This window comes from Lithobates pipiens, unplaced genomic scaffold (genome assembly GCF_037356315.1).
Source record: "Lithobates pipiens isolate NorthernLeopardFrog02 unplaced genomic scaffold, aLitPip1_a1.2 Scaffold_1, whole genome shotgun sequence".
Lineage (NCBI taxonomy): Eukaryota > Metazoa > Chordata > Amphibia > Anura > Ranidae > Lithobates > Lithobates pipiens.
The window spans coordinates 64,811,560-64,825,715 of NW_027507685.1; positions in this window are offsets into that span (position 1 = coordinate 64,811,560).

Here is a 14,156-nt window from a genome sequence, read left to right on the forward strand (position 1 = left end):
TTGCACCCTTAGAAATCCTGAAGGTGGTGATTGGTTTTCGGGGTGCCGTGCGCGACTAGACTCCCAAAAAGTCCCACACATGTGGTATCCCCATACTCGGGAGAAGTAGCGGAATATATTTTGGGGTGCGATTCCACATATAACCATGGCATGTGTGAGCAATATATCATTTAGTGACAACTTTTTGTAAAAAAAATTTTTATTTTTTTTTTGTCATTATTCAATCCCTTAGGACAAAAAAAATAAATATTCAATGGGCTCAACATACCCATCAGCAATTTCCTTGGGGTGTCTACTTTCCAAAATGGGGTCATTTGGGGGGGATTTGTACTGCCCTGCCATTTTAGCACCTCAAGAAATGAGATCGGCAGTCATAAATTAAAAGCTGTGTAAATTCCAGAAAATGTACTCTAGTTTGTAGACGCTATAACTTTTGCGCAAACCAAAAAATATACGCTTATTGACATTTTTTTTACTAAAGACATGTGGCTGAATAAATTTTGCCCTCAATGTATGACTAAAATTTAGTTTATTCGATTTTTCTTATAACAAAAAGAAGAAAATATCTTTTTTTTTCAAAATTTTCGCTCTTTTTCCATTTATATCGCAAAAAAAAAAAAATCGCAGAGGCAATCAAATACCATCAAAAGAAAGCTCTATTTGTGGGAAGAAAAGGACGCAAATTTCGTTTGGGTGCAATATTGCATGACCGCGCAATTACCAGTTAAAGCAGCGCAGTGCGAAATTGCAAAAAGACCTCTGGTCCTTAAGGTATTTATTGGTCCGGAGCTGAAGTGGTTAAATAAGAGGAGTATTGGAGTCCATTCCACCCAAGGAATTATGTAACTATGCCAGCACAATGTTTTCATCATTACTACCAGATTTATCTCCAATTGAACTTACTATTGACTATATTCATAGACTTCCCGAAACCGCAACACCTAGAAGAATAGATTCCCAGAGACGTCATTCTACGAATTCACTTCTATCAAGCCAAGGAACAAATCTTATCGAAAGCCAGAGAATTAAAAATTCTCCCAGCTCCGTATTCAGATATAAAACTCTTTGCAGATCTCTCGCAATCTACATTGCAAATGAGACGTCAACTAAAGACGATAACAAAAGCAGTATCAAACCATAAAATTATATACAAATGGCGCCACCCGGCCACTATACTAACCCCCTACAATGACAAACAGCATGCCATATCTACTATTGATGGCGGTATGCAGCTACTCTATTCATGGGCTATCATACTAGACCCCCCACAAAATGTTCCTGAACTGCAAAGGAAAACCAAAAGTTTTTCATTTCGGACACAACAAGGAACAGAGTAAAGCCTAATTTAAATGAAACCTTTCTGACGGATAATTATTAATTAATAGTTACATGTCCAGTCAGGCTTTTTGGCCTGGAATCTTATTATCTGAACTTTCCCCCCTTCTAGGTCAGCACCTCCTAGAGATATTTACTGCTGACTTTGTGTCTGTCCTTTTGGAACTATTATATATATATATATATATATATATATATATATATATATATATATATATATATATATATAAAAGTTTTGATATTGATCATTTTCTTTCTTTTTTTTCTTTCTTTCTTGAATAATATGTGCCCACTAGTAACGTATATTAACTATTTAGTATATATAGTGAATTAACTATATATTAAGGTATTGTATCTCATTTCTCTACTCTTTACTCATATCTAGCAATATAACCGAGAATTACTTTTAGGAATATATTTTCTATAATTGTATCTAACTAGATATTTTCAGTAGGTCCATTAATGTATTGTCCCTAAATGCACATGGACTGAATCATCTCGCAAAACTCTCCTCTATGTGGAGAGCTGCTTTATCACTCAACTGTGATATTTTGTGTGTCCAACAGACACATTTTGTTCAAGATGCATCTCCCCAATGTAAACACAAACCGTTTCCACGTATCTTTCAATCAAATTACTCAGAAAAAAAAAACAGAGAAGTGTGTTGATAGCTGTCAGGAATACCCTTTCTTTTCAAGTAGACAATTGTATCACAGATCCGGAAGGTAGATATATCTTTTTAATCTGCACTATCAATAACATACCTTACACCTTGGTGTCCATTTATGCTCCAAATGTACGACAAATGCACTTTATTAAAAAAACTGTATGTGCAGCGAAAAAAGTCCAAAAAGGACATCTCCTAATTTGTGGGGATTTCAATTTAATTCCTAATAATGATATGGATTCCACTGCTGCTTCCAAAAGATATGCTTCTCCACTAACTGAGTTTATCACCTCTAATGATTTATTTGATGTGTGGAGATGCTGTCATGCTAGCAAACGAGATTATACCTATTTATCACCACGTCATAATACTTATTAGAGAATAGATTTATTCTTAACAGAGAAATGGTTACTTCAGAACATTTCATTGCTAATAGCCCCTATTAGCATTACTTTAGCCACTAAATTCTCTCAATCTAATTCGTACATTTGGAGAGCTAATAATTATCTCCTCCAAAATGATTACTACTCCACGATCCTTCAACAACACCTAGATTAATTTTTTCAATCAACTCAACAGATAGGTCCGATCCGATGGTGGTGTGGAATGCTCATAGGTGTTATGAGAGGCGTGTTTATACAACTAGGCGATAGAGCAAAGAAAAAGAGAACCCAGAGATTAGATGGACTTACTAAAGAAATTATTCATACTGAAGATCTCAACAAAAACACTCCTTCTCCTCACCTTAAATCAAAAAAAAAATCATTACACCATGAATTGAGATCCTTACTTTTAGAAAAGTATGAAAAGTCATTTAAAAAATTCAAAGCTAATACATACTCAACAGGAAACAAAGCTGGGAAAGCAATGTCATTGTGAATTAAAGGTTATAGATCAAAAACTAGAATCCCATTCCTTTATCATCCACATAATAATGAGAAACTGTTCAAACCTGATTCTATTGCTAATGTATTCAGTACATATTATGCAGAATTGTATAACATTAAAGACCATGCTACTACAAACCAACCTTCCCAAGAAGTAATTAATAATTTCTTGGATAGTGTTAACCTTCCTTCCATCTCACAACAAAAATTAGAACATCTTAATTCTCCATTCACTGTCCAAGAAATACTACAAGTCATCCGTAACCTTCCTAATTCTAAATCCCCTGGTCCAGATGGCTTCACTGTAGAATACTATAAAAAATGTCAATGTACCTTAGCTCATTATTTGTGTAAGGTCTTTAATTTAGCCACCGATACTTCATCATTCCCCATTGAAATGCTTAACGCTTTAGTTGTGACCCTTCCCAAACCAGATAAAGAGCCCTCATCGCCAAAAAAAAATCCGTCCTATAGCCCTGCTTAACTTAGACTTAAAAATATATGTGAAAACTATAGCCAAACGATTAGAAAATATTCTTCCTTCTCTTATACATAGAGATCAATCAGGTTTAACGAAAGGTCGCCAAGCATCAGATGCTACTAGAAGAGTAATAAATGCGATCCACCAATGCAGAAATGACAAAGACACCATACTTATTTCTATCACTTGACGCCAAAAAAGAATTTGATACAGTACATTGGGGTTATCTATCATCAACTCTCAAAAAATTTGGATTTCAGGTTCAAATACATAAAGCAATTATGGCCTTATACTCTGTACCTTCAGCTTGAGTATACACAACAGATTCCCTATCGCTACAATTCCAAATAACTAATGGTACAAGACAGGGATGCCCCTTATCCCCTTTAATTTTCAATCTTATAGTTTCATAGTTAGTTAGGTTGAATAAAGACACCAGTCCATCCATTTCAACCTGAGTGAGTGTCTACAATTGTCCCTATCCCTGTACATTGCACACTCACATTGGTCCCTACCCTCAAGGAGCCCACAATCCAAGGTCCCCATTCATATACTAGGGCCAATTTTGGACAGAGGCCAATTAACCTACCTGCATGTCTTTGGATTGTGGGAGGAAACCGGAGTACCCGGAGGAAACCCACGCAGGCACAGGGAGAAAATGCAAACTCCAGGCAGGTAGTGCCGTGGTTGGGATTCAAACCAGCGACTGCTAGGTGAGAGTGCTAACCACTACACCACTGTGCTGCCTTATTATGGAACCCCTGGCTGAAAGCAATAGGACCAATCAGAAAATCTTAGGAATTTCCATTGTTGACCAAGAACATAAAATCAGCCTTTTTGCGGATGATGTTATCCTCATGGTTATAAATCCCTTAATCTCCTTTGGTTTAGTAATGTTTCTTATTATAAAATAAATGATAACAAGTCATACATTCTCAATTTGGCTATAGACAAACAGACCAGCAAATTTTAAAAACACAATTTCTTTATTCTTGGGCCGAAAATACAATAAAATATTTAGGGATTCAACTGTCTACATCTTCTAAATCATTATTTTAACATAATTATATAACACTCTGCACGAAATTACAGGGAGACCTCGCCAAACTAGCAACATATGAATTCTCCTGGATGGGTAAATTGGCAGCCTTTAAAAGGCTCTACCTACCTCAAATGTTATATTTCTTTAGAACTCTCCCTATTCCAATACCATCTACATACTTCAAATCCCTTTCATCTATCCTCTCTAAATTTAATTGTCAGGGTAAAAAATCTAGATGTGGTCATGGAAACATAATAAAACGTCGAGAAGCAGGTGGTACAGGCTATGTGGATTTTGAAGATTATTATTTGGCCTCGGTACTCACGCAATCCAAGGAATGGTTTATGTCTTCTCAATCCACAATATGGGGGAAGATGGAATCTGCTAAAATTCCAGGGGGTAATTTATCTTTATGGATACTTTCCACAGCACTTTGTTCCAATATTCCATCTCGTATGTCTCCAACAATATCGGCAACTCTTAAATCCTGGACTCAATTTCTAAAACTTACCTCTTCTTATCCTCTTCTAACCGCAGCCCAAATTCCCTTGGAAACATTACATAATTTTATGAAATCAACTTCCCTTACATCTTGGGTACAAAAAGGTATAAAATATCTAAGTGACTTAATTGATAATGGGGAAATTAAAACATTTCCTTCACTTCAAAAATAATTTCACTTGCCAAATTCAGACATATTCCTTTACATTAGAACTAAGAACTGTATTAACAAACTTCCTTCATGGTATTACAATGTTCCAACAGAGACTTGGTCCTTCCTCAAAATCCCCACTCACCCTCGAAAAGAAATTGCTCTCTTTTATACTCTTCTTCAACAAAAAAATATATTTGTTAAATCCGCTCCAATACTTAGATGGGAAGAAGATTTAGGACGCACCTATACGGTGGATCAATGGGAAAAAGCTTGAAATTCCATGTATAAAGCCACCTGCTGTTCCACACTATGGGAACTATCCATTAAAATATCTCAACACTGGTACCTTACTTCTGAAAACATTTCTACATTTAGCGGAAATTCTGAAAATAAATGTTGGAGACTATGTGGACAGAAGGGTGATATGTTTCATATGTTTCATATTTCATATGCAAGTCCAGATTTCATATTCTGGACTTGCCCCAAACTTAAATTATACTGGGAACATATTTTTCAGTTACTCTCTGTATTCCCAAATAGAAACATACCTTTAAATCCTTCTCTACTGTCCCTTGATATTGATTGTTATCCTACTCCAGTTAGAAATGTCTTAACACGTGTCCTATTATCAGCTAGAATTAGTATTACAAGGAAATGGAAAAAATCTGATCCCTCTACGGTATTGGAAGTAGTAGAATCGACCCAAACACATCTTATCTATCAATTAACATTAGCCCTCCGACAAACTAGTAAAGAACCTATCTATAAATTATGGCAACCTTGGTTAAAATGGACTAACTTCCAAGATATTGTTCAGGTCTTCTGTTCCTAACTTCTGTTGAATATATATTTTCTTTTTCTTTGAAGTATCAGAGAGCATACATTCCTCTCGGACACAGTATAGCTCCCATAGGGGTGTCCGAGATAATAATTTTCTTTTTTACCTCCAATTCACTTGAATTACCATTTTTTGTATCAATGAAAGGATACTTCTTATATAGCTGCTGTTTTATTATCTTTTAAACAGGTATTTCATGAGAGTATTATCTCTTATTTGATACTGATGTTTATCTTTATATATGTTATATATACGTTGTAACAATAGCTTCTTATCTGTTATTATATTTTCTTTTTTTGTTATTTATCTGGATAAACTTTCAATAAAAACTATTGAATCGAAATGGTAAGTCTCAATCTCATACAAATGCTCCTGAAAATGCTTACACACAGGTCAGATGGTCTTGCTTATGTAAAAGGAAATACAGGAGTATATGATGATTTAAATGACCCCCATAGCATCACAACTAGCCCTCTGTCTACAGCTCAGGACCCTGCCTGTGGGAAGTTGGAGCTGAAACACAGAGAACCGGTGTCTTGTCAAATAGGGTCCTCCATCAGATGCTGTCCTCTGCGTACTGCGCATGCGCAGTACACAGGAGCACAGATTCCGAAAATTGCCGAGGACGAACGGCGCCTGCGCCGTGAGTCCAGGTTCTATCCCCCACTATCCAAGTGGACATAGAGTTAGAATAAAAAAGAGCCGAGCGCAGCGAGGCCGAGCCCGAAGCGTGGCGAGCGAAGCTCGCCCGCGAGGGGCCCTCTAAAATTCTAAACCCTATGTCCGCTTGGATAGTGGGGCTACCTCCTCCACTCACGGCGCAGGCGCCGTTCAGCTTCGGAGATTTTCCGAAGCTTCGTCTGCTCCGTACTGCGCATGCGCAGTACGGAGCGGACACATATGGATGGCCGGACTCTATTAGGCAGAACACCGGGATCTGTGTGTGTAAACTGGTTCTGGTTCTCTGAAGGGAGAACAGACAGATTGTCTGTTCATACAGAGTATGAACAGCAATCTCTCATCTCACCTGCACAGTCCACTCCCCCCTTTAGTCCTGCTAAAAATTGGTGATTGACACCATTACTAGTAAAAAAAAAACTAGGGAAAAAATTCATCCATTTTTTTTGGGTACAGCATCGCACGACCGCGCAATTGTCAGATAAAGCGACGCAGTGCTGTATCACAAAAAATGGCCTGGTCATTAAAGGGGCAAATTCTTCTGGTCCTTAAGTGGTTAAAAGTAAAAGGAAAGATAAATTAGGTATTAACGTAACTTAACTTTTTTTTTTTTTTTTACAGGTCTGAATAGATAAAGCTTTGAGGAGATTCCTCCTGCCTGATCTGTACAACTGCATATAGAACTAATTTGAGAAAGTCAGCGTCAAAAGAAAAGGCTATTGCTGTGTTCCCTCTTCAGAATATCTATTATATTTACTATGAAACCAACATCATGGGTATACCCTGTAGTAAAGTGGGACTTCACTCACCTCATGATATTTTATTTTTATCCTTGCTTACCAGGTTTGGTGGGTTATCCTCGAGTTCACATACAAGTCCTTCAAATCTACAAATGTTTTGCGGCACACCAGGTCCCAAATCGTAAATAGTTATTCCTGCGCTGCTCCTAATAAGGGTTATTTATATGAATAGCTGCATACACCGATATGGCCCAAGCCGTGTCCACTAGGGAAAATATGTAGGAAAGTTGATGTTGCACTATTCTTACTCTATTGCTTACTCTATTACTCTATCTTACTCTTACGCTATCTGATTGCATTCAGCCAACACTAGGCAATACATGATGCATTCAGATAGCTTTTAGTTCTGTTTAGTATATTGAAGTAGTTGCACTTATCTTTTGAGCGTCTGGCATTTTTTTACGTAATATTGATGTCATTTAAAGACATATAGTTCACCAGGTGAAAAGTTATATGCATATAATAGTTGCCTCTGTAGTGCGTTTATTTATTTTATATTATTCATATTAATTATTATTTTTTAGTTTTATATACACCCAACATTACTGGGTGGTAGCACCTTTGTAAGTATATTTACAATTGCAATTTCAATAATCTAGTCCTTTTTTTGGCACCTTATTTTATAGTTTTTTCTATAAAATACCCACACTACAATCATACAAATATATACGTTTTGAGAGTCATTTACACATTACTAAATAGAGTAGAAGGTGTAACAGCCCCCTACCTACAATAGAGTAAGAATAGAGCGACATCAACTTTCCTACACCAGGTCCCAAACTGTCTTGTGTAATGATATAATTGGGAGCCAGCTGTCTCCTCTGGGCTTGGGTAGCTGGCCCCCTGATGATGCAAGCCAAGTCCACCCTCCTTCAGTGCTATGTAGAAGCTTTGAGGCCTTTAGGAATATTAGATATGCATATCCCAGGAGATACCAGGAGCAATGACACATCATTCTCACCTAGGAGAAAATTGAGGGGGGTTGAGTGAAGCGCAAAAAAAATAAAAAAATGAATAAACAGAAAGAAAAGAGAATGTGAAAATGTATAAACTTAAAAATGAAAATCAATTGACCTAAAACAATAATGATAACAATGATACAAATGATAATTGCAAAATACTTGTAATTGTTAAATGATTATAAAGATGATCATTGTTAAAACCGGACGTGTAAAATACATAAATACATACCGTATATACTCGAGTATAAGCCGAGATTTTCAGCCTCTTTTTTGAGGCTGAAAGTGCCCCCCTCGGCTTATACTCGAGTCATCGCCGTCTGCCTGCTCGATCAGCGTGTCGAGCAGACAGACGGCGGCCATTCTAACTTTCAAAAGCCGCGCCTCCGCCTCCGCCTGTGATAGGCGGAACACTCAATTTCCCAGCAGTCAGTGTTCCGCCTATCACGGACATCCGCTCATCCTCGTACTACGGACGAGGATGAGAGGATGTCCGTGATAGGCGGAACACAGACTGCTGGGAAATTGAGTGTTCCGCCTATCACAGGCGGAGGTGGAGGCGCGGCTTTTGAAAGGTAGAATGGCTGGAAGGACGGAGGCTCGGCTCGGCACGGGACGGAGGAGGCACGGGACGGAGGAGGCACGGGACCACGGAGGCACGGGACCACGGAGGCACGGGACGACGGAGGCACGGGACGACGGAGGCACGGGACGGAGGAGGCACGGGACGGCGGAGGCACGGGACGGAGGAGGCACGGGACGGCGGAGGCACGGGACACAGGTAGGCTGGACACACAAGGCTGCACGGACACACACACAGGGATAGATGGACACACACACAGGGATGGATGGATGGACACACACACAGGGATGGACGGGACACAGGGATGTCTCACCCTCGGCTTATACACGAGTCAATAAGTTTTCCAGTTTTTTTGGGGTAAATTGGGGGCCTCGGCTTATATTCGGGTCGGCCTATACTCGAGTATATACGGTAAATTACTGCAGTTGTGCATTCATTCACTGATTTATATATCCTTCTGAAAGCAACTAGCATGAGCACAGAAATCCGTCTTGGTAGTAACATTGACCATCCCTACCCTATCAAAAACTTGAAGAAAAAACTATTTTGGCTTTACACTTTTTGGTTGATTTACTAAAGGGCAATAGATTGTTCACTTTGCAAAGAAAGTTTCACTTTGCAAGGGAATTGTTCCCAGTGAATGAGGTGAAGCTCTACTGACTTCTGTTATTAAATCATGTGCTAGCAAAAATCCTGTATTTTCTATTTTCCTTGCACATGATTGGATATTCTTTACAAACTGCATGTTTTTTTTTTTAATTCCGCTCTTCCCTTAATCGACTTTGATATGACTTTGGTGTGACTTTTTACACTCTGTGGCATTTGGACCAAAGTAGTGCACAAACCTTTTCTAAAGTTGGACAGACTTGTGTAGTAACAGTTAAGACAGCTCTCATAGGAAAATACTGAATTTCACGTGCCATCCGTCTTGGGGTGTCACAAGTCGGATCCTATGTCACATTAGTGTGAACCGAGCCTGAGCCAGATACAGGCACCAAAAAACAGTAAGACATGTAGCAGACACAAAAGTAGCATAAGGTCAATATTATAAAGAGTAGAGAATTTTTGACACAGAGTGAACCCTACTGGGATAAAATTATTAGACATGTGCATTCGTTTTCGTCCGAATGCATTTTCGTCCGAATTTCAGCTATTTTCGTTTTCGTTTTTGACAAACGATAACGAAAGCACAGAATCCAAAAAACAAAAGATCCGACATAAATAAATGCTTTATTTTCATTTTCATTGTTACAACAGTTCGATATAGAATAGGAGATTCTACGGGACTCTGACAATAACAATCTGTCTATAGAACCTGTGGTCGAATGTGCCTAACCTTACCTCTATTAGTCCAAGATTATATAGAGAAAATATTCGACAGAGAAAAAAGATTTGACAGAGAGAAAAGATTCTGCAAGTTACTGTCCTAAAAAGTGTTTGGGGACCCGGGTCCTGCCCCAGGAGACATGTCTCAATGCAAAAAAAAAGTTTTAAAAACGGCAGTTTTTTCGGGAGCAGTGATTTTAATAATGATTAAAGTGAAACAATAAAAGTGTAATATTTCTTTAAATTTCGTAGGGGGGGGTGTCTATAGTATACCTGTGAAGGGGCTCATGTTTCTGGTGCTTAGAACTGTCCCTGCACAAAGTGTCATTTATGCAGGAAACAAAAAGTCCTTTAAAATCACTCGCAGCTATTATGAATTGTCGGCTCCATAATACAGAGAACACTCGTTGAAAGTCATTGATAAAAAAATAAAAAAAAAATAAAACAAAAAGCGTGGGGGTCCCCCAAATTCAATTAATTAATTGAAAAAAAAATTGACGTGGGGGTCCCCCTAAAAATCCATACCAGACCCTTTATCCGAGCACGCAACCTGGCAGGCCGCAGGAAAAGAGGGGGGACGAGAGAGCGGCCCCCCCTCCCTCCTGAACCGTACCAGGCCACATGCCCTCAACATTGGGAGGATGCTTTGGGGGTCTGTGACCCCTCAAAGCACCTTGTCCCCATGTTGATGAGGACAAGGGCCTCATCCTCACAACCCTGGCCGGTGGTTGTGAGGGTCTGTGGGCGGGGGGCTTATCAGAATCTGGAAGCCCCCTTTAACAAGGGGACCCCCAGATCCCGCCCCCCTGTTTGAAATTGTAAGGGGGTACAAAAGTACCCCTACCATTTCACAAAGAAAGTGTAAAAAATAGTTAAATAAGACAAACACACTTTTGAAAAATTCCTTTATTAAAAATAAAAAAAAATTAAAATAGATTCCAGCGGTGGTAATCCACTCTTGCTATCCAGCGACGGACGGTCATCCCTCCAGCGATGGCTGATCTAAATCAGCGCAGCGAATCCATCCTTCTTCTGTCTCCACGGAGGAGACACTGCAGGGATTCCGGCGGCCTGATGTTTCTTATATACGGAGGGCGGGGCCACCCGTCACCTGACCCCGCCCCCCTCTGACACAAGGGGAAACATGGGGTTCCCTGTGACGTATGGGTGACCCCGCACCCCTCTGATGTAACACAGGCAGCTTTCCGTTACATCAGAGGGGGGTGGGGTCACCCATACATCACGGGGAACCCCGGGTTTCCCCTTGCGTCAGAGAGGGGCGGGGTCAGGTGATGGGTGGCCCCACCCTCCATATATAAGAAACGTCAGGCCGCCGGAATCCCTGCAGTGTCTCCTCCATGGAGACAAAAGAAGGATGCTGCGCTGATTCAGATGAGCCATCGCCGGGCCCCGGAGAGATGATCGTCCGTCGCTGGATAGCAAGAGTGGATTAGCACCGCTGGAATCTTTTTAAAAAAATTTTTTGTTTTTAATAAAGGAATTTTTCAAAAGTGTGTTTGTCTTATTTAACTATTTTTTACACTTTCTTTGTGAAATGGTAGGGGTACTTTTGTACCCCCTTACCATTTCAAACAGGGGGGGTGGGATCTGGGGGTCCCCTTGTTAAAGGGGGCTTCCAGATTCTGATAAGCCCCCCGCCCGCAGACCCCAACAACCACCGGCCAGGGTTGTGGGGATGAGGCCCTTGTCCTCATCAACATGGGGACAAGGTGCTTTGAGGGGTCACAGACCCCCAAAGCATCCTCCCAATGTTGAGGGCATGTGGCCTGGTACGGTTCAGGAGGGAGGGGGGGCCGCTCTCTCATCCCCCCCCCTCTTTTCCTGCGGCCTGCCAGGTTGCGTGCTTGGATAAAGGGTCTGGTATGGATTTTTAGGGGGACCCCCACGTCAATTTTTTTTTAAATTTGACGCGGAGTTCCTCTTAATATCCATACCAGACCTGAAGGGTCTGGTTATGGATATTTAGGGGGAACCCCATATCAAATTTTTTCTTAAATTTGAGGCAGGGTTCCCCTTAATATCCATACCAGACCCGAAGGGCCTGGTAATTGAATTTGGGGGACCCCCACGCTTTTTTTTAATACATTTTTTTTTTTTATCAATGACTTTCAACGAGTGTTCTCTGTATTACGGAGCCGACAATTCATAATAGCTGCGAGTGATTTTAAAGGACTTTTTTTCCTGCATAAATGACACTTTGTGCAGGGACAGTTCTAAGCACCAGAAACATGAGCCCCTTCACAGGCATACTATAGACACCCCCCCCCCCCCTACGAAATTTAAAGGAATATTACACTTTTATTGTTTCACTTTAATCATTATTAAAATCACTGCTCCCGAAAAAAACTGCCTTTTTAAAACTTTTTTTTGCATTGATACATGTCCCCTGGGGCAGGACCCGGGTCCCCAAACACTTTTTAGGACAGTAACTTGCAAATTAGTCTTTACAATTAGCACTTTAGATTTTGAACGTTGGAGTCCCATAGACTTTAATAGGGTTCTAAAGTATGCTCTATACTAGCTCCGTTGAATCTTCTTTATACATTCGACAGACACCATAAGCCTTCAAAGACAGATTCGATCGTAATTCATGTGGATTTTCGGACGAATGCAATTTTTGAACGAAAAACGAAATAAATAAAAACAAATTTCGGGAGTAACTAAATAAACGAAATTCCGAAACGAAATATTTTACTGCACATGTCTAAAAATTATCGTCAAAATAGAGAAATCATACTTCAATAAATCAGGTTTAAGAAGGACAGTCAGCAATATTGTAAGAAGAGGAGATCCACAATCCCCAAATGTTGTCAATAAGAGCTGGGTGGCTCCTATTTACAAATGTCAGTTCATGCATTAGGAGAACAAAGTTAGGCTTTATTCACATGGAATCTCAAACCCATACAGAGTGAAGAGTCCACTGTTTGTTTGTTTTTGAAGCAGCACAGAGCTGTGTGAAGGCCTCCTCCTGGGAGACTTTGAAGCAGGACTGATAGCCATGTAAGCCTGAAGCAATGTTTCTCAACATTTTTCAAGTCAGGGACTCTTTAAAATGAAGCACAATTTTGAGGCACACACATAGGACAACCAACATTAGAAATGTTTATTTCTTGCAAATCAAATACACTTTTGCGTAGCTCAACTGTTCCTGATTTCAAGGGACTGTCCCTGATTTGAAACAAAGTCCCTCCTTCCTCCTAATTTGTCCCTCATTTTGGTCTGATCTATATAGTTGTAAATAAAACGCACTATTTATCTTGTAAAAAGTATTTTCCAGTGCTAAACCTTCCATCCAAATTCTAAAGTATTGCATTTGTGAATTTCAAAAGCCAATATAAAGGAATAGTAGTGGTAAAAAAAGCACTTGTAGGTAAATCTTTTTTTTGTATAATTCTCTTTTAAGGGTGTTTGGCAGGAGATGTGTCCTATGCCTACATACTTTTGCTAATAGGTGTCCCTCATTCCCGTCTCAAAAGGGTATGCTTTTGCACACTGGTACTGATGCTGTTAATGTGACCCCAGTGCTGACAGAGAAGGGTGAGGGGGTCAAACAAGGATGATGTCCAGGTGACAGACATCCTCCTTATCAACTGATGGCATCAGCAGTTGTTTGGGTGCTGGCGGCTGGCCTACACAGAACCCAGGTTGTAATGTTGCACAATGAAAACCTTTGGCTTTGCGTAACAAAAAGGCAGGCTTGATCCACCTGCTGGGTTGTACACAATTTTTGGGCAATTTTTAGACATTTTGTCAAAGCGCCCCTGAAGAACCCAGAAGACACCCCAGAATGGTTGAAAAAAGCTGGCCTAGGGAACACAGTTTTACTAGAGTATAATTAATCTGATGAAACAGTATATGTTGTATGACCTAGTTCTTAGCTGGGA